At 49.8% G+C, this 19,236-nt stretch overlaps 5 non-coding genes across 5 annotated transcripts; all 5 read left to right on the forward strand.

The window, feature by feature from the left end:
- Nucleotides 1-7,990: 7,990 nt before the first annotated feature.
- Nucleotides 7,991-8,064, forward strand: Trnaa-agc (transfer RNA alanine (anticodon AGC)). The gene has a single exon. It is a non-coding gene; the product is annotated as a tRNA-Ala (tRNA).
- Nucleotides 8,065-9,572: 1,508 nt separating this feature from the next.
- Nucleotides 9,573-9,646, forward strand: Trnaa-agc (transfer RNA alanine (anticodon AGC)). Its single transcript has one exon. It is a non-coding gene; the product is annotated as a tRNA-Ala (tRNA).
- A 1,506-nt stretch (nucleotides 9,647-11,152) lies between these two features.
- On the forward strand, nucleotides 11,153-11,226 carry Trnaa-agc (transfer RNA alanine (anticodon AGC)). The gene has a single exon. It is a non-coding gene; the product is annotated as a tRNA-Ala (tRNA).
- Nucleotides 11,227-12,731: 1,505 nt separating this feature from the next.
- Trnaa-agc (transfer RNA alanine (anticodon AGC)) lies at nucleotides 12,732-12,805 on the forward strand. Its single transcript has one exon. It is a non-coding gene; the product is annotated as a tRNA-Ala (tRNA).
- A 1,505-nt stretch (nucleotides 12,806-14,310) lies between these two features.
- On the forward strand, nucleotides 14,311-14,384 carry Trnaa-agc (transfer RNA alanine (anticodon AGC)). Its single transcript has one exon. It is a non-coding gene; the product is annotated as a tRNA-Ala (tRNA).
- The last annotated feature ends 4,852 nt before the right edge of the window (nucleotides 14,385-19,236 follow it).

Here is a 19,236-nt window from a genome sequence, read left to right on the forward strand (position 1 = left end):
CACTGATACATAGAGAGTAGTGTTTGTCTGCGGAATAATGGGAGTGCAAGGGTCTGTGACGTTGATATGACTGTATGTAGCACTACTAGTTATCGGGGGGTGGGCGTAGATCAGATGGTAGAGCGCTCGCTTAGCGTGCGAGAGGTACTGGGATCGATACCCAGCGCCTCCAGAATTTTTATCACACCTACATGCGCACCTTGCCATGCAAGTGGAATAATTCCCAACCGGCAGAGGTGTGTAGGCAGATACAAGCGAACGATTAGCATCCACAATTGGCGAGCGTGCTTTTATTCGTGCGCAGGAAGCACCCTCCTCCCACACCTACACGTAATTTAGAAACAGTACAAATGTTCCCATAAGATTCTCAAGCCTACGTCGGAAAGATCTGCCTTGCGCCGATTTCACGTAAATCCCACTGCACGTTCCCATTCTTTGCGTGCAGTCGGCTGCTACTGGTGTTGCTGGTTGTGACTGCTGATAACAGATGCCGTAGCAATCAATTCATGGAGTGAGTTGTATGTTTTGCGATAGTCTGTCTCTGACAAGGAAGCACAGGTGATATAGGTGCGAACACAGGAAGCTTGCAGCCCCTCGCTGCCTGCAGACACAGAGCAGCCACACTAGAAGAGCGGCCTAAGCCGTAGGCGAAATGTGCTCATTCGCTTTGGCGCGACGTCGAACTGTAAATAAGGCTGTCACTAGCGTGAGCGTTGCGTGAAGTCGGAAAAGTCATCTGCATGGGTGATTGCCAAGTTTGGGGAGCGTTTCGTAGTACGATCAGTGCAATGGAGACGCGGAAAATTGTTGTGTCCCAGTGTTTTGCAGTTGGACGACAAGAGTTTTACACAGTAGCAAAGAGCGAGGCATTGAGTTGGCATGAACAATGGAGAGCACAATGGGGCTCGAGATGTGCTTGTTACCTCAGGTGCTGTGTGATTGTCGACAAGGAGTGAAATGGACCAATTTGTGACCGCCCTTTCAATTTAAGACGTTCAAAACAGACGGAATTTGCATTCGTAATACCAGAGCATCGAAACTACTTGGAACTCTTGTGTATATGAACGTGTCCGCGCCTTTGTATTCTGGTACCTTCGCCGCTACAAACCAACCAACCATCGTGTCCGTGCACATCTGAGTCGCAAAGAATGGAGAATAGCCAGGCTTGGTCGTGTGTGTAGCTGTAGCTCAGTTGGCAGATCGTTCGCTTAGCGTGTGAACGGTCTCGGGTTCAAGCCCCGGCTCCTCCGTGTTTTGTGGTCAGTGCATGGTAAGTGTTGGTCGCGGCGAACATAAACGCACGCAAGAAGTTGCAAAATTAGCGTCACAGACTGATATGATGTATACTGTCATAAGGAGAGCAAGATGTAAGTGTGGGGACCGGCTGTTATCGTGGTGTCATCGAGTGCAGATCTGTCTTAGGTATCACGGCTTAAGGTCATTGAAGTCTAGAGAAGGGACAACACGTTCGTCTTACTCAGAGCGGTGTCTGAACTCTATTTTCGAAGTTATGCGTGCCACATTCATTGTGGAAAACTACGATTCGATACAGAATGCACGAAACCTGAAAGACACCCTCACTGATACATAGAGAGTAGTGTTTGTCTGCGGAATAATGGGGGTGCAAGGGTCTGTGACGTTGATATGACTGTATGTAGCACTACTAGTTATCGGGGGGTGGGCGTAGATCAGATGGTAGAGCGCTCGCTTAGCGTGCGAGAGGTACTGGGATCGATACCCAGCGCCTCCAGAATTTTTATCACACCTACATGCGCACCTTGCCATGCAAGTGGAATAATTCCCAACCGGCAGAGGTGTGTAGGCAGATACAAGCGAAGGATTAGCATCCACAATTGGCGAGCGTGCTTTTATTTGTGCGCCGGAAGCAACCTCCTCCCACACCTACACTTAATTTAGAAACAGTACAAATGTTCCCATAAGATTCTCAAGCCTACGTCGGAAAGATCTGCCTTGCGCCGATTTCACGTAAATCCCACTGCACGTTCCCATTCTTTGCGTGCAGTCGGCTGCTACTGGTGTTGCTGGTTGTGACTGCTGATAACAGATGCCGTAGCAATCAATTCATGTAGTGAGTTGTATGTTTTGCGATAGTCTGTCTCTGACAAGGAAGCACAGGTGATATAGGTGCGAACACAGGAAGCTTGCAGCCCCTCGCTGCCTGCAGACACAGAGCAGCCACACTAGAAGAGCGGCCTAAGCCGTAGGCGAAATGTGCTCATTCGCTTTGGCGCGACGTCGAACTGTAAATAAGGCTGTCACTAGCGTGAGCGTCGTGTAAAGTCGGAAAAGTCATCTGCATGGGTGACTGCCAAGTTTGGGGAGCGTTTCGTAGTACGATCAGTGCAATGGAGACGCGGAAACTTGTTGTGTCCCAGTGTTTTGCAGTTGGACGACAAGAGTTTTACACAGTAGCAAAGAGCGAGGCACTGAGTTGGCATGAACAATGGAGAGCACAATGGGGCTCGAGATGTGCTTGTTACCTCAGGTGCTGTGTGATTGTCGACAAGGAGTGAAATGGACCAATTTGTGACCGTCCTTTCAATTTAAGACGTTCAAAACAGACGGAATTTGCATTCGTAATACCAGAGCATCGAAACTACTTGGAACTCTTGTGTATATGAACGTGTCCGCGCCTTTGTATTCTGGTACCTTCGCCGCTACAAACCAACCAACCATCGTGTCCGTGCACATCAGAGTCGCAAAGAATGGAGAATAGCCAGGCTTGGTCGTGTGTGTAGCTGTAGCTCAGTTGGCAGATCGTTCGCTTAGCGTGTGAACGGTCTCGGGTTCAAGCCCCGGCTCCTCCGTGTTTTGTGGTCAGTGCATGGTAAGTGTTGGTCGCGGCGAACATAAACGCACTCAAGAACTTGCAAAACCAGCGTCACAGACTGATATGATGTATACTGTCATAAGGAGAGCAAGATGTAAGTGTGGGGACCGGCTGTTATCGTGGTGTCATCGAGTGCAGATCTGTCTTAGGTATCACGGCTTAACGTCATTGAAGTCTAGAGAAGGGAAAACACGTTCGTCTTACTCAGAGCGGTGTCTGAACTCTATTTTCGACGTTATGCGTGCCACATTCATTGTGGAAAACTACGATTCGATACAGAATGCACGAAACCTGAAAGACACCCTCACTGATACATAGAGAGTAGTGTTTGTCTGCGGAATAATGGGAGTGCAAGGGTCTGTGACGTTGATATGACTGTATGTAGCACTACTAGTTATCGGGGTGTGGGCGTAGCTCGGATGGTAGAGCGCTCGCTTAGCGTGCGAGAGGTACTGGGATCGATACCCAGCGCCTCCTGAATTTTTATCACACCTACATGCGCACCTTGCCATGCAAGTGGAATAATTCCCAACCGGCAGAGGTGTGTAGGCAGATACAAGCGAACGATTAGCATCCACAATTGGCGAGCGTGCTTTTATTCGTGCGCAGGAAGCACCCTCCTCCCACACCTACATTTAATTTAGAAACAGTACAAATGTTCCCATAAGATTCTCAAGCCTACATCGGAAAGATCTGCCTTGCGCCGATTTCACGTAAATCCCACTGCACGTTCCCATTCTTTGCGTGCAGTCGGCTGCTACTGGTGTTGCTGGTTGTGACTGCTGATAACAGATGCCGTAGCAATCAATTCATGGAGTGAGTTGTATGTTTTGCGATAGTCTGTCTCTGACAAGGAAGCACAGGTGATATAGGTGCGAACACAGGAAGCTTGCAGCCCCTCGCTGCCTGCAGACACAGAGCAGCCACACTAGAAGAGCGGCCTAAGCCGTAGGCGAAATGTGCTCATTCGCTTTGGCGCGACGTCGAACTGTAAATAAGGCTGTCACTAGCGTGAGCGTTGCGTGAAGTCGGAAAAGTCATCTGCATGGGTGATTGCCAAGTTTGGGGAGCGTTTCGTAGTACGATCAGTGCAATGATGACGCGGAAACTTGTTGTGTCCCAGTGTTTTGCAGTTGGACGACAAGAGTTTTACACAGTAGCAAAGAGCGAGGCACTGAGTTGGCATGAACAATGGAGAGCACAATGGGGCTCGAGATGTGCTTGTTACCTCAGGTGCTGTGTGATTGTCGACAAGGAGTGAAATGGACCAATTTGTGACCGTCCTTTCAATTTAAGACGTTCAAAACAGACGGAATTTGCATTCGTAATACCAGAGCATCGAAACTACTTGGAACTCTTGTGTATATGAACGTGTCCGCGCCTTTGTATTCTGGTACCTTCGCCGCTACAAACCAACCAACCATCGTGTCCGTGCACATCAGAGTCGCAAAGAATGGAGAATAGCCAGGCTTGGTCGTGTGTGTAGCTGTAGCTCAGTTGGCAGATCGTTCGCTTAGCGTGTGAACGGTCTCGGGTTCAAGCCCCGGCTCCTCCGTGTTTTGTGGTCAGTGCATGGTAAGTGTTGGTCGCGGCGAACATAAACGCACGCAAGAACTTGCAAAACCAGCGTCACAGACTGATATGATGTATACTGTCATAAGGAGAGCAAGATGTAAGTGTGGGGACCGGCTGTTATCGTGGTGTCATCGAGTGCAGATCTGTCTTAGGTATCACGGCTTAACGTCATTGAAGTCTAGAGAAGGGAAAACACGTTCGTCTTACTCAGAGCGGTGTCTGAACTCTATTTTCGACGTTATGCGTGCCACATTCATTGTGGAAAACTACGATTCGATACAGAATGCACGAAACCTGAAAGACACCCTCACTGATACATAGAGAGTAGTGTTTGTCTGCGGAATAATGGGAGTGCAAGGGTCTGTGACGTTGATATGACTGTATGTAGCACTACTAGTTATCGGGGTGTGGGCGTAGCTCGGATGGTAGAGCGCTCGCTTAGCGTGCGAGAGGTACTGGGATCGATACCCAGCGCCTCCTGAATTTTTATCACACCTACATGCGCACCTTGCCATGCAAGTGGAATAATTCCCAACCGGCAGAGGTGTGTAGGCAGATACAAGCGAACGATTAGCATCCACAATTGGCGAGCGTGCTTTTATTCGTGCGCAGGAAGCACCCTCCTCCCACACCTACACTTAATTTAGAAACCGTACAAACGTTCCCATAAGATTCTCAAGCCTACGTCGGAAAGATCTGCCTTGCGCCGATTTCACGTAAACCCCACTGCACGTTCCCATTCTTTGCGTGCAGTCGGCTGCTACTGGTGTTGCTGGTTGTGACTGCTGATAACAGATGCCGTAGCAATCAATTCATGGAGTGAGTTGTATGTTTTGCGATAGTCTGTCTCTGACAAGGAAGCACAGGTGATATAGGTGCGAACACAGGAAGCTTGCAGCCCCTCGCTGCCTGCAGACACAGAGCAGCCACACTAGAAGATCGGCCTAAGCCGTAGGCGAAATGTGCTCATTCGCTTTGGCGCGACGTCGAACAGTAAATAAGGCTGTCACTAGCGTGAGCGTCGTGTAAAGTCGGAAAAGTCATCTGCATGGGTGATTGCCAAGTTTGGGGAGCGTTTCGTAGTACGTTCAGTGCAATGGAGACGCGGAAACTTGTTGTGTCCCAGTGTTTTGCAGTGGGACGACAAGAGTTTTACACAGTAGCAAAGAGCGAGGCACTGAGTTGGCATGAACAATGGAGAGCACAATGGGGCTCGAGATGTGCTTGTTACCTCAGGTGCTGTGTGATTGTCGACAAGGAGTGAAATGGACCAATTTGTGACCGCCCTTTCAATTGAAGACGTTAAAATCAGACGGAATTTGCATTCGTAATACCACAGCATCGAAACTACTTGGGACTCTTGTGTATATGAACGTGTCCGCGCCTTTGTATTCTGGTACCTTCGCCGCTACAAACCAACCAACCATCGTGTCCGTGCACATCAGAGTCGCAAAGAATGGAGAATAGCCAGGCTTGGTCGTGTGTGTAGCTGTAGCTCAGTTGGCAGATCGTTCGCTTAGCGTGTGAACGGTCTCGGGTTCAAGCCCCGGCTCCTCCGTGTTTTGTGGTCAGTGCATGGTAAGTGTTGGTCGCGGCGAACATAAACGCACGCAAGAAGTTGCAAAACCAGCGTCACAGACTGATATGATGTATACTGTCATAAGGAGAGCAAGATGTAAGTGTGGGGACCGGCTGTTATGGTGGTGTCATCGAGTGCAGATCTGTCTTAGGTATCACGGCTTAACGTCATTGAAGTCTAGAGGTGGACAACACGTTCGTCTTACTCAGAGCGGTGTCTGAACTCTATTTTCGAACGTTATGCGTGCCACATTCATTGTGGCCAACTACGATTCGATACAGAATGCTCGAAACCTGAAAGACACCCTCACTGATACATAGAGAGTAGTGTTTGTCTGCGGAATAATGGGGGTGCAAGGGTCTGTGACGTTGATATGACTGTATGTAGCACTACTAGTTATCGGGGGGGTGGCCGTAGCTCAGATGGTAGAGCGCTAGCTTAGCGTGCGAGAGGTACTGGGATCGATACCCAGCGCCTCCAGAATTTTTAACACACCTACATGCGCACCTTGCCATGCAAGTGGAATAATTCCCAACCGGCAGAGGTGTGTAGGCAGATACAAGCGAACGATTAGCATCCACAATTGGCGAGCGTGCTTTTATTCGTGCGCAGGAAGCACCCTCCTCCCACACCTACACTTAATTTAGAAACAGTACAAATGTTCCCATAAGATTCTCAAGCCTACGTCGGAAAGATCTGCCTTGCGCCGATTTCACGTAAATCCCACTGCACGTTCCCATTCTTTGCGTGCAGTCGGCTGCTACTGGTGTTGCTGGTTGTGACTGCTGATAACAGATGCCGTAGCAATCAATTCATGGAGTGAGTTGTATGTTTTGCGATAGTCTGTCTCTGACAAGGAAGCACAGGTGATATAGGTGCGAACACAGGAAGCTTGCAGCCCCTCGCTGCCTGCAGACACAGAGCAGCCACACTAGAAGAGCGGCCTAAGCCGTAGGCGAAATGTGCTCATTCGCTTTGGCGCGACGTCGAACTGTAAATAAGGCTGTCCCTAGCGTGAGCGTTGCGTGAAGTCGGAAAAGTCATCTGCATGGGTGATTGCCAAGTTTGGGGAGCGTTTCGTAGTACGATCAGTGCAATGGAGACGCGGAAACTTGTTGTGTCCCAGTGTTTTGCAGTTGGACGACAAGAGTTTTACACAGTAGCAAAGAGCGAGGCACTGAGTTGGCATGAACAATGGAGAGCACAATGGGGCTCGAGATGTGCTTGTTACCTCAGGTGCTGTGTGATTGTCGACAAGGAGTGAAATGGACCAATTTGTGACCGCCCTTTCAATTTAAGACGTTCAAAACAGACGGAATTTGCATTCGTAATACCAGAGCATCGAAACTACTTGGTACTCTTGTGTATATGAACGTGTCCGCGCCTTTGTATTCTGGTACCTTCGCCGCTACAAACCAACCAACCATCGTGTCCGTGCACATCAGAGTCGCAAAGAATGGAGAATAGCCAGGCTTGGTCGTGTGTGTAGCTGTAGCTCAGTTGGCAGATCGTTCGCTTAGCGTGTGAACGGTCTCGGGTTCAAGCCCCGGCTCCTCCGTGTTTTGTGGTCAGTGCATGGTAAGTGTTGGTCGCGGCGAACATAAACGCACGCAAGAAGTTGCAAAACCAGCGTCACAGACTGATATGATGTATACTGTCATAAGGAGAGCAAGATGTAAGTGTGGGGACCGGCTGTTATCGTGGTGTCATCGAGTGCAGATCTGTCTTAGGTATCACGGCTTAACGTCATTGAAGTCTAGAGAAGGGACAACACGTTCGTCTTACTCAGAGCGGTGTCTGAACTCTATTTTCGACGTTATGCGTGCCACATTCATTGTGGCCAACTACGATTCGATACAGAATGCACGAAACCTGAAAGACACCCTCACTGATACATAGAGAGTAGTGTTTGTCTGCGGAATAATGGGGGTGCAAGGGTCTGTGACGTTGATATGACTGTATGTAGCACTACTAGTTATCGGGGGGGTGGGCGTAGCTCAGATGGTAGAGCGCTCGCTTAGCGTGCGAGAGGTACTGGGATCGATACCCAGCGCCTCCAGAATTTTTAACACACCTACATGCGCACCTTGCCATGCAAGTGGAATAATTCCCAACCGGCAGAGGTGTGTAGGCAGATACAAGCGAACGATTAGCATCCACAATTGGCGAGCGTGCTTTTATTCGTGCGCAGGAAGCACCCTCCTCCCACACCTACACTTAATTTAGAAACAGTACAAATGTTCCCATAAGATTCTCAAGCCTACGTCGGAAAGATCTGCCTTGCGCCGATTTCACGTAAATCCCACTGCACGTTCCCATTCTTTGCGTGCAGTCGGCTGCTACTGGTGTTGCTGGTTGTGACTGCTGATAACAGATGCCGTAGCAATCAATTCATGGAGTGAGTTGTATGTTTTGCGATAGTCTGTCTCTGACAAGGAAGCACAGGTGATATAGGTGCGAACACAGGAAGCTTGCAGCCCCTCGCTGCCTGCAGACACAGAGCAGCCACACTAGAAGAGCGGCCTAAGCCGTAGGCGAAATGTGCTCATTCGCTTTGGCGCGACGTCGAACTGTAAATAAGGCTGTCACTAGCGTGAGCGTCGTGTAAAGTCGGAAAAGTCATCTGCATGGGTGATTGCCAAGTTTGGGGAGCATTTCGTAGTACGATCAGTGCAATGGAGACGCGGAAACTTGTTGTGTCCCAGTGTTTTGCAGTTGGACGACAAGAGTTTTACACAGTAGCAAAGAGCTAGGCACTGAGTTGGCATGAACAATGGAGAGCACAATGGGGCTCGAGATGTGCTTGTTACCTCAGGTGTTGTGTGATTGTCGACAAGGAGTGAAATGGACCAATTTGTGACCGCCCTTTCAATTTAAGATGTTCAAAACAGACGGAATTTGCATTCGCAATACAAGAGCATCGAAACTACTTGGAACTCTTGTGTATATGAACGTGTCCGCGCCTTTGTATTCTGGTACCTTCGCCGCTACAAACCAACCAACCATCGTGTCCGTGCACATCAGAGTCGCAAAGAATGGAGAATAGCCAGGCTTGGTCGTGTGTGTAGCTGTAGCTCAGTTGGTAGATCGTTCGCTTAGCGTGTGAACGGTCTCGGGTTCAAGCCCCGGCTCCTCCGTGTTTTGTGGTCAGTGCATGGTAAGTGTTGGTCGCGGCGAACATAAACGCACGCAAGAAGTTGCAAATACAGCGTCACAGACTGATGTGATGTATACTGTCATAAGGAGAGCAAGATGTAAGTGTGGGGACCGGCTGTTATCGTGGTGTCATCGAGTGCAGATCTGTCTTAGGTATCACGGCTTAACGTCATTGAAGTCTAGAGAAGGGACAACACGTTCGTCTTACTCAGAGCGGTGTCTGAACTCTATTTTCGACGTTATGCGTGCCACATTCATTGTGGCCAACTACGATTCGATACAGAATGCACGAAACCTGAAAGACACCCTCACTGATACATAGAGAGTAGTGTTTGTCTGCGGAATAATGGGAGTGTAAGGGTCTGTGACGTTGATATGACTGTATGTAGCACTACTAGTTATCGGGGGGGGGGTGGGCGTAGCTCAGATGGTAGAGCGCTCGCTTAGCGTGCGAGAGGTACTGGGATCGATACCCAGCGCCTCCAGAATTTTCAACACACCTACGTGCGCACCTTGCCATGCAAGTGGAATAATTCCCAACCGGCAGAGGTGTGTAGGCAGATACAAGCGAACGATTAGCATCCACAATTGGCGAGCGTACTTTTATTCGTGCGCAGGAAGCACCCTCCTCCCACACCTACACTTAATTTAGAAACAGTACAAATGTTCCCATAAGATTCTCAAGCCTACGTCGGAAAGATCTGCCTTGCGCCGATTTCACGTAAATCCCACTGCACGTTCCCATTCTTTGCGTGCAGTCGGCTGCTACTGGTGTTGCTGGTTGTGACTGCTGATAACAGATGCCGTAGCAATCAATTCATGGAGTGAGTTGTATGTTTTGCGATAGTCTGTCTCTGACAAGGAAGCACAGGTGATATAGGTGCGAACACAGGAAGCTTGCAGCCCCTCGCTGCCTGCAGACACAGAGCAGCCACACTAGAAGAGCGGCCTAAGCCGTAGGCGAAATGTGCTCATTCGCTTTGGCGCGACGTCGAACTGTAAATAAGGCTGTCACTAGCGTGAGCGTCGTGTAAAGTCGGAAAAGTCATCTGCATGGGTGATTGCCAAGTTTGGGGAGCATTTCGTAGTACGATCAGTGCAATGGAGACGCGGAAACTTGTTGTGTCCCAGTGTTTTGCAGTTGGACGACAAGAGTTTTACACAGTAGCAAAGAGCTAGGCACTGAGTTGGCATGAACAATGGAGAGCACAATGGGGCTCGAGATGTGCTTGTTACCTCAGGTGTTGTGTGATTGTCGACAAGGAGTGAAATGGACCAATTTGTGACCGCCCTTTCAATTTAAGATGTTCAAAACAGACGGAATTTGCATTCGCAATACAAGAGCATCGAAACTACTTGGAACTCTTGTGTATATGAACGTGTCCGCGCCTTTGTATTCTGGTACCTTCGCCGCTACAAACCAACCAACCATCGTGTCCGTGCACATCAGAGTCGCAAAGAATGGAGAATAGCCAGGCTTGGTCGTGTGTGTAGCTGTAGCTCAGTTGGTAGATCGTTCGCTTAGCGTGTGAACGGTCTCGGGTTCAAGCCCCGGCTCCTCCGTGTTTTGTGGTCAGTGCATGGTAAGTGTTGGTCGCGGCGAACATAAACGCACGCAAGAAGTTGCAAATACAGCGTCACAGACTGATGTGATGTATACTGTCATAAGGAGAGCAAGATGTAAGTGTGGGGACCGGCTGTTATCGTGGTGTCATCGAGTGCAGATCTGTCTTAGGTATCACGGCTTAACGTCATTGAAGTCTAGAGAAGGGACAACACGTTCGTCTTACTCAGAGCGGTGTCTGAACTCTATTTTCGACGTTATGCGTGCCACATTCATTGTGGCCAACTACGATTCGATACAGAATGCACGAAACCTGAAAGACACCCTCACTGATACATAGAGAGTAGTGTTTGTCTGCGGAATAATGGGAGTGTAAGGGTCTGTGACGTTGATATGACTGTATGTAGCACTACTAGTTATCGGGGGGGGTGGGCGTAGCTCAGATGGTAGAGCGCTCGCTTAGCGTGCGAGAGGTACTGGGATCGATACCCAGCGCCTCCAGAATTTTCAACACACCTACGTGCGCACCTTGCCATGCAAGTGGAATAATTCCCAACCGGCAGAGGTGTGTAGGCAGATACAAGCGAACGATTAGCATCCACAATTGGCGAGCGTACTTTTATTCGTGCGCAGGAAGCACCCTCCTCCCACACCTACACTTAATTTAGAAACAGTACAAATGTTCCCATAAGATTCTCAAGCCTACGTCGGAAAGATCTGCCTTGCGCAGATTTCACGTAAATCCCACTGCACGTTCCCATTCTTTGCGTGCAGTCGGCTGCTACTGGTGTTGCTGGTTGTGACTGCTGATAACAGATGCCGTAGCAATCAATTCATGGAGTGAGTTGTATGTTTTGCGATAGTCTGTCTCTGACAAGGAAGCACAGGTGATATAGGTGCGAAAACAGGAAGCTTGCAGCCCCTCGCTGCCTGCAGACACAGAGCAGCCACACTAGAAGAGCGGCCTAAGCCGTAGGCGAAATGTGCTCATTCGCTTTGGCGCGACGTCGAACTGTAAATAAGGCTTCACTAGCGTGAGCGTTGCGTGAAGTCGGAAAAGTCATCTGCATGGGTGATTGCCAAGTTTGGGGAGCGTTTCGTAGTACGATCAGTGCAATGGAGACGCGGAAACGTGTTGTGTCCCAGTGTTTTGCAGTTGGACGACAAGAGTTTTACGCAGTAGCAAAGAGCGAGGCACTGAGTTGGCATGAACAATGGAGAGCACAATGGGGCTCGAGATGTGCTTGTTACCTCAGGTGCTGTGTGATTGTCGACAAGGAGTGAAATGGACCAATTTGTGACCGCCCTTTCAATTGAAGACGTTAAAAACAGACGGAATTTGCATTCGTAATACCACAGCATCGAAACTACTTGGAACTCTTGTGTATATGAACGTGTCCGCGCCTTTGTATTCTGGTACCTTCGCCGCTACAAACCAACCAACCATCGTGTCCGTGCACATCAGAGTCGCAAAGAATGGAGAATAGCCAGGCTTGGTCGTGTGTGTAGCTGTAGCTAAGTTGGTAGATCGTTCGCTTAGCGTGTGAACGGTCTCGGGTTCAAGCCCCGGCTCCTCCGTGTTTTGTGGTCAGTGCATGGTAAGTGTTGGTCGCGGCGAACATAAACGCACGCAAGAAGTTGCAAATACAGCGTCACAGACTGATGTGATGTATACTGTCATAAGGAGAGCAAGATGTAAGTGTGGGGACCGGCTGTTATCGTGGTGTCATCGAGTGCAGATCTGTCTTAGGTATCACGGCTTAACGTCATTGAAGTCTAGAGAAGGGACAACACGTTCGTCTTACTCAGAGCGGTGTCTGAACTCTATTTTCGACGTTATGCGTGCCACATTCATTGTGGCCAACTACGATTCGATACAGAATGCACGAAACCTGAAAGACACCCTCACTGATACATAGAGAGTAGTGTTTGTCTGCGGAATAATGGGAGTGTAAGGGTCTGTGACGTTGATATGACTGTATGTAGCACTACTAGTTATCGGGGGGGGTGGGCGTAGCTCAGATGGTAGAGCGCTCGCTTAGCGTGCGAGAGGTACTGGGATCGATACCCAGCGCCTCCAGAATTTTCAACACACCTACGTGCGCACCTTGCCATGCAAGTGGAATAATTCCCAACCGGCAGAGGTGTGTAGGCAGATACAAGCGAACGATTAGCATCCACAATTGGCGAGCGTGCTTTTATTCGTGCGCAGGAAGCACCCTCCTCCCACACCTACACTTAATTTAGAAACAGTACAAATGTTCCCATAAGATTCTCAAGCCTACGTCGGAAAGATCTGCCTTGCGCAGATTTCACGTAAATCCCACTGCACGTTCCCATTCTTTGCGTGCAGTCGGCTGCTACTGGTGTTGCTGGTTGTGACTGCTGATAACAGATGCCGTAGCAATCAATTCATGGAGTGAGTTGTATGTTTTGCGATAGTCTGTCTCTGACAAGGAAGCAAAGGTGATATAGGTGCGAACACAGGAAGCTTGCAGCCCCTCGCTGCCTGCAGACACAGAGCAGCCACACTAGAAGAGCGGCCTAAGCCGTAGGCGAAATGTGCTCATTCGCTTTGGCGCGACGTCGAACTGTAAATAAGGCTGTCACTAGCGTGAGCGTTGCGTGAAGTCGGAAAAGTCATCTGCATGGGTGATTGCCAAGTTTGGGGAGCGTTTCGTAGTACGATCAGTGCAATGGAGACGCGGAAACGTGTTGTGTCCCAGTGTTTTGCAGTTGGACGACAAGAGTTTTACGCAGTAGCAAAGAGCGAGGCACTGAGTTGGCATGAACAATGGAGAGCACAATGGGGCTCGAGATGTGCTTGTTACCTCAGGTGCTGTGTGATTGTCGACAAGGAGTGAAATGGACCAATTTGTGACCGCCCTTTCAATTGAAGACGTTAAAAACAGACGGAATTTGCATTCGTAATACCACAGCATCGAAACTACTTGGGACTCTTGTGTATATGAACGTGTCCGCTCCTTTGTATTCTGGTACCTTCGCCGCTACAAACCAACCAACCATCGTGTCCGTGCACATCAGAGCCGCAAAGAATGGAGAATAGCCAGGCTTGGTCGTGTGTGTAGCTGTAGCTCAGTTGGCAGATCGTTCGCTTAGCGTGTGAACGGTCTCGGGTTCAAGCCCCGGCTCCTCCGTGTTTTGTGGTCAGTGCATGGTAAGTGTTGGTCGCGACGAACATAAACGCACGCAAGAAGTTGCAAAACCAGCGTCACAGACTGATATGATGTATACTGTCATAAGGAGAGCAAGATGTAAGTGTGGGGACCGGCTGTTATCGTGGTGTCATCGAGTGCAGATCTGTCTTAGGTATCACGGCTTAACGTCATTGAAGTCTAGAGAAGGGACAACACGTTCGTCTTACTCAGAGCGGTGTCTGAACTCTATTTTCGACGTTATGCGTGCCACATTCATTGTGGCCATCTACGATTCGATACAGAATGCACGAAACCTGAAAGACACCCTCACTGATACATAGAGAGTAGTGTTTGTCTGCGGAATAATGGGGGTGCAAGGGTCTGTGACGTTGATATGACTGTATGTAGCACTACTAGTTATCGGGGGGGTGGGCGTAGCTCAGATGGTAGAGCTCTCGCTTAGCGTGCGAGAGGTACTGGGATCGATACCCAGCGCCTCCAGAATTTTTAACACACCTACATGCGCACCTTGCCATGCAAGTGGAATAATTCCCAACCGGCAGAGGTGTGTAGGCAGATACAAGCGAACGATTAGCATCCACAATTGGCGAGCGTGCTTTTATTCGTGCGCAGGAAGCACCCTCCTCCCACACCTACACTTAATTTAGAAACAGTACAAATGTTCCCATAAGATTCTCAAGCCTACGTCGGAAAGATCTGCCTTGCGCCGATTTCACGTAAATCCCACTGCACGTTCCCATTCTTTGCGTGCAGTCGGCTGCTACTGGTGTTGCTGGTTGTGACTGCTGATAACAGATGCCGTAGCAATCAATTCATGGAGTGAGTTGTATGTTTTGCGATAGTCTGTCTCTGACAAGGAAGCACAGGTGATATAGGTGCGAACACAGGAAGCTTGCAGCCCCTCGCTGCCTGCAGACACAGAGCAGCCACACTAGAAGAGCGGCCTAAGCCGTAGGCGAAATGTGCTCATTCGCTTTGGCGCGACGTCGAACTGTAAATAAGGCTGTCACTAGCGTGAGCGTCGTGTAAAGTCGGAAAAGTCATCTGCATGGGTGATTGCCAAGTTTGGGGAGCGTTTCGTTGTACGATCAGTGCAATGGAGACGCGGAAACTTGTTGTGTCCCAGTGTTTTGCAGTTGGACGACAAGAGTTTTACACAGTAGCAAAGAGCGAGGCACTGAGTTGGCATGAACAATGGAGAGCACAATGGGGCTCGAGATGTGCTTGTTACCTCAGGTGCAGTGTGATTGTCGACAAGGAGTGAAATGGACTAATTTGTGACAGCCCTTTCAATTGAAGACGTTAAAAACAGACGGAATTTGCATTCGTAATAGCACAGCATCGAAACTACTTGGAACTCTTGTGTATATGAACGTGTCCGCGCCTTTGTATTCTGGTACCTTCGCCGCTACAAACCAACCAACCATCGTGTCCGTGCACATCAGAGTCGCAAAGAATGGAGAATAGCCAGGCTTGGTCGTATGTGTAGCTGTAGCTCAGTTGGCAGATCGTTCGCTTAGCGTGTGAACGGTCTCGGGTTCAAGCCCCGGCTCCTCCGTGTTTTGTGGTCAGTGCATGGTAAGTGTTGGTCGCGGCGAACATAAACGCACGCAAGAACTTGCAAAACCAGCGTCACAGACTGATATGATGTATACTGTCATAAGGAGAGCAAGATGTAAGTGTGGGGACCGGCTGTTATCGCTGTGTCATCGAGTGCAGATCTGTCTTAGGTATCACGGCTTAACGTCATTAAAGTCTAGAGGTGGACAACACGTTCGTCTTACTCAGAGCGGTGTCCGAACTCTATTTTCGACGTTATGCGTGCCACTTTCATTGTGGCCAACTACGATACGATACAGAAAGCACGAAACCTGAAAGACACCCTCACTGATTTATAGAGAGTAGTGTTTGTCTGCGGAATAATGGGAGTGTAAGGGTCTGTGACGTTGATGTGGCTGTATGTAGCACTATTAGTCAACTGGGGGGTGGGCGCAGCTCAGATGGTGGAGCGTTCGTTTAGCGTGCGAGAGGTACTGGGATCGATACCCAGCACCTCCAGAATTTTTAACACACCTACATGCGCACCTTACCATGCAAGTGGAATAATTCCCAACCAGCAGAGGTGTCTAGGCAGATACAAGCGAACGATTAGCATCCACAATTGGCAAGCGTGCTTTTATTCGTGCGCAGGAAGCACCCTCATCCCACACCTACACTTAATTTAGAAACAGTACAAATGTTCCCATAAGATTCTCAAGCCTACGTAGGAGAGATCTGCCTTGCGCCGCGTTCACGTAAATCGCGCTGCACGTTCCCATTCTTTGTGTGCAGTCGGCTGCTACTGGTGTTGCTGGTTGTGACTGCTGATAACAGATGCCGTAGCAATCAATTCATTGAGTGAGTTGTATGTTTTGCGATAGTCTGTCTCTGACAAGCAAGCACAGGTGATATAGGTGCGAACACAGGAAGCTTGCAGCCCCTCGCTGCATGCAGACACAGAGCTGCCACACTAGGAGAGCGGCCTAAGCCGTAGGCGAAATGTGCTCATTCGGTTTGGCGCGACGTCGAACTATAAATAAGGCTGTCACTAGCGTGAGCGTCGTGTAAAGTCGGAAAAGTCGGCTGCATGGGTGATTGCCAAGTTTGGGGAGCGTTTCGTAGTATGATCAGTGCAATGGAGAAGCGGAAACTTGTTGTGGCCCAGTGTTTTGCAGTTGGACGACAAGAGTTTTACACAGTAGCAAAGAGCGAGGCACTGAGTTGGCATGAACAATGGAGAGCACAATGGGGCTCGAGATGTGCTTGTTACCTCAGGTGCTGTGAGATTGTCGACAAGGAGTGAAACGGAGCAATTTGTGACCGCCCTTTCAATTGAAGACTTTAAAAAAAGACGGAATTGGCGTTCGTAATACCAGAGCATCGAAACTACTTGGAACTCTTGTGTATATGAACGTGTCCGCGCCTTTGTACTCTGGTACCTTCGCCGCTACAAACCAACAAACCATCGTGTCCGTGCACATCAGAGTCACAAAGAATGGAGAATAGCCAGGCTTGGTCGTGTGTGCAGCCGTAGCTCAGTTGGCAGAACGCTTGCTTAGCGTGTGAAAGGTCTTGGGTTTAAGCCCCGGCTTCTCCATGTTCTGTGGTCAGTGCATGGTAAGTGTTGGTCGCGGCGAACATAAAGGCAAGCAAGAAGTTGCAAAACCAGCGTCACAGACTGATATGATGTATACTGTCATAAGGAGAGCAAGATGTAAGTGTGGGGACCGGCTGTTATCGAGGTGTCATCGAGTGCAGATCTGTCTTAGGTATCACGGCTTAACGTCATTAAAGTCTAGAGAGTGGACAACACGTTCATCTTACTCAGAGCGGTGTCCGAACTCTATTTTCGACGTAATGCGTGCCACTTTCATTGTGGCCAACTACGATTCGATACAGAATGCACGAAACCTGAAAGACACCCTCACTGATACATAGAGAGTAGTGTTTGTCTGCGGAATAATGGGAGTGTAAGGGTCTGTGACGTTGATGTGGCTGTATGTAGCACTATTAGTCAACGGGGGGTGGGCGCAGCTCAGATGGTTGTCTGCGTTCGGCAGGGCAGCAGTGCGCACCGCGCTCGGCCGTCCACGTCGATGCGCCCGCGGAGTGTTTTGTTTACATCGTCGTCACAGCGATTCTCAGTCGACCACGCATAATGGCCAACTCTTACAGGAAGAACACTCTTAAGTTCACCTTCTCAAATGAATACGCACGACCCAAAGCACTGGCCGTCGAACGCTTCCTACGCGAAGACGTGAAGATAACCCGTGACGAACTCATCGGCATACACCTATCGATCATTAGCAGCGTCGTTTATGTTAAGATGACTTCTGACGCTGCCTGCAATGAGATTATTCAAGGGACGCGACATGGACTAAAATTTCGGCACTCCGACGGAAACGTCGGGCCTGTGGATGTCGACCATGCAGGACATGGCCTTCGGACGATCCGTGTATTCGAACTGCCTTTCGAGGTAAAAGAAGATGAAGTCATCGCGGCGCTAAGCCCGTTCGGAAAAGTCCAGAGCCACTTAGCCGAGTCATGGGCACAGTTTACGACGTATCCGGTGCTTAATGGTGTGAGACAAGTCCGAATCGATCTCAAACGGCACGTTCCATCGTACATTTCTATCGGCGGCTGCCGCGCGGTTGTCATTTACGACGGACAACCTCGAACATGTTCCGGTTGTGGCAAAGAAGGCCACGTCCGTAATGAATGTCTGCAACGCCGCATCACACAACTAAGGCCCGACGATACGAACACCGACAGAACCACGACCACCCTTCCAGTCACCTATGCGGCGACACTGCACGTCCAGCCCACACATGACGCCGTTCATGAGCGTCTCTCTGGTCCGATACACTCGGAGGCGTCCCAGCACCTTGACACCGACGATGCCACCCGTGAACATGTCCAACAGCCGGACACACCCACGCTAGAAGATCACAAGGATGCCAGTGAGAGTGTTCTGGGGAATGACGACCGCATCATAGCACCCGCGGCTTTTGTACCCGAACGACGTGAATCTCTTCCTTCCTCAGACACCGAAACTCATTGCCGAAAGCAGAAGTCGCCCAAACGACGAAAAAATCGCCGCAAGACATCAGAATCAACCATTGAGCCCCCTCCGCAGGACGAAGAGATGGCACATCACTCTGACGGAGAACACGATAACACTTTCTCCTCTGCCACGGAGACGCGTCATCCAAAAGACGGTGAACCGTCCAACAGAGAGCGTGCGCAAGCCCCGCGCCCTGAAGCCATGGAACATAGCACGCCTGTTGTCACTGACGCAACTGAGCCGACTCGGCCGGCGCTGCCACCTCTCGCCGACGCCAAACCTGTCGGACATTTTTCATGGGCGGATGACACGGATTTCCCACCTCCATCTGATGAGGAAATGAGATCTGTTCCTCCGTTAGACCAACACTAAAATGGGGGAAGTTTCTACGGCGACCACTGCGACTTCTATGGACTTCCAGCATCCACCACAACAATCTTCACCAGCTACGACCCTATCGGCAGCACGAATCTCCCATCAGGCGTACCGAATAGCTACTATCAATACTAATAATATCGGCTCCCACGCTAAACTTCAACTGCTCCGTGACACGCTAAGAGCAGCGGACATCGACATCGCCCTGTTACAAGAACTGAGGACAGCAACTTGGGCTGGGTGTTATGGATATGAGACGTACGCCGCCCCTGCAGCTATGGAACACACAGGCGCAGCCATCCTCCTCCGAGAAGGGATTGCAGTTTCCGATGTCGCATACCTCCCAACAGCGCG

Source organism: Schistocerca gregaria, unplaced genomic scaffold, assembly GCF_023897955.1.
Source record: "Schistocerca gregaria isolate iqSchGreg1 unplaced genomic scaffold, iqSchGreg1.2 ptg000156l, whole genome shotgun sequence".
Lineage (NCBI taxonomy): Eukaryota > Metazoa > Arthropoda > Insecta > Orthoptera > Acrididae > Schistocerca > Schistocerca gregaria.